The sequence below is a fragment of the Pteropus medius genome, unplaced genomic scaffold, assembly GCF_902729225.1.
Source record: "Pteropus medius unplaced genomic scaffold, Ma_sr-lr_union100, whole genome shotgun sequence".
Lineage (NCBI taxonomy): Eukaryota > Metazoa > Chordata > Mammalia > Chiroptera > Pteropodidae > Pteropus > Pteropus medius.
This window is the reverse complement of record NW_024342257.1, coordinates 7,351,278-7,353,362: the sequence shown is the minus strand read 5'-3', so window position 1 is coordinate 7,353,362 and position 2,085 is coordinate 7,351,278.

Here is a 2,085-nt window from a genome sequence, read left to right as displayed (position 1 = left end):
TCTTTCCACTCTAAATGATAGCTTTGCTGGATTAAGTATTCTTGGTTGTAGATCCTGGGTTTTCATCACATCAAATACTTTGTGCCAAGTCATCAGTCTTGTACACTTTCTTTTGAGAAATTAGCTGCCAGTTTTATGGGTGCTCCCTTGTAGGGAACTAACTGCTTTTCTCTTGCTGCTTTTAAGATTCTCTCTTTTTATTTAACCTTTGGCATTTTAATTATGATGTGTCTTGGTGTGGGCTTCTTTGAGTTCCTCTTTCTCGGGGCTCTCTGAGCTTTCTGGACTTTTATGTCTATTTCCTTCACCAGGTTAGGGAAGTTTCCCATCATTATTTCTTCAAATAGCTCTTCAACTTCTTGCTTTCTTTCAGGTACCCCTATGACACGAATATTTTTGCATTTAATAGTGTCCCATAGGATCCTTAAATTATTATTATAGTCTAGGCTTCTTTTTTCTTGCCATTCTGATCGAGTGTCCTTGGCTTCTCCATACTCTGTATTGGTGATTCAAGCCTCTTCTTTATCCACTCCGTTGATTCCCTCTAATATACTCTTCATCTCAGATAATGTGTTCTTCATTTCAGACTTGTTCTCTTTTGTAATTTTTATTACCAATTTTGTGGTTTTTTATTTCTTTGTTGAAGTTCTCACTGAATTCATCTATACTTCTCATAAATTCATTGAATATCTTTAGAACCAGTGTTTTAAACTCTGCATCTGTTAGATTGCTTGACTCCATTATTCCTGGATCTCTGTTCTGTTCTCTCGTATGGTTTCTGCTTCTTTGTCTTCCTATTTTGGCTACCTTTCTATGCCTGTTTCTATATACTAAGCCAAAGCTCTTAAGTCTTATTATAAGTCCTAATCTTATTAGTGGGGCTTTGTGAATTAGGTGTCCAGTGCCACCGTCCTGAAAGGGGTTCATCTGCAGGCCAAATTTAGCCCAAGCCTCTGCCTCTCCAGGGCTACCTGTTAAGATTCAGCAATCAATTCACAGATGCTGTGCTTATAGTTGCCTCAAGAAACCACCCAGAAACTGAGGCCTGCTGCCACTAGTGTGAGTCTAGGTGCTGCTTATCAGGAGCGCTGGTCTCGCTGAGGACACAACTGTTGTGGCTTGGGTGGATCCGCAAGTTAGGGGAGGCGAAGTTTCAGGGAATCTTCTGGGCGAAGCGATCTCTGTTATCCAGTTTGATGACATCCCAGCTATGGTGGAACTGAGTCCACTCACTGGGACGGGGTAAGACTCAATAGAGGAACCATGGATACCACTGGAACGTGTGTAAGGAGCAAGCCTTGACTCCAGACCTCACTCTGAAAACTCAGTGTCCCCCTGTAAGTCCTCGGTGCCCCTCACGCAGTTGCCCCAGCGCTACTGCTAAGAGCGAGCAGGTCCATCACCGTGAAAGTCTGCTTGCAGACACGGCCTCTTTAAGAAGCATCTGCAGCTACTGCAGCCTCTGTCCCACTCAGCCTCTGGGACCGGGCAGCCTCACATCTTCAACCCCTCCTATTTTATACCATTGCAGGTTGATTAATTGTTTCTCTCCCTAGTTGTAGTGCTTCTGTTCTTCTAGATCCCAAGCAACTCGCTTGCTGTTTGCTCTGTTTCTGTCACAAGTTTGATGTGGTTGAAAGAGGAATGAACAAAGCCTCTATCATCTACGCCATTTTCCCCCTCCTCCCAAAGCATTAATTTTAATTTTGGAATGTATTTAAGGGCAATCATTCCTCTAAAAAGATCTAAGTGATATGTTGGGAGGTGAGGTAAAAAGAAATATTTATCTTCTATGAATAAATTGAAGTTACCAATCCCTTCTCCCTGATTCCCTCAATTTATAGGGTTGTACTTAGCATTATATAATTCAACATCTATATCTATAAAATACACGTGAGACAGAAAAGCTATTTAAGAAATTAATTTACCTTAAAATGTGCCTTAAACATATAGTTCTTCATTAAGTATGTGTTTGTGAATGAACAAATCAACTAACAAATGAATGGATGAATTATACAGCTATCTCGCTCTTCCATTTTTTTTTTTTTTACCTCAGAGATTACTTTAGGGGTCTAGCAAAGTCTA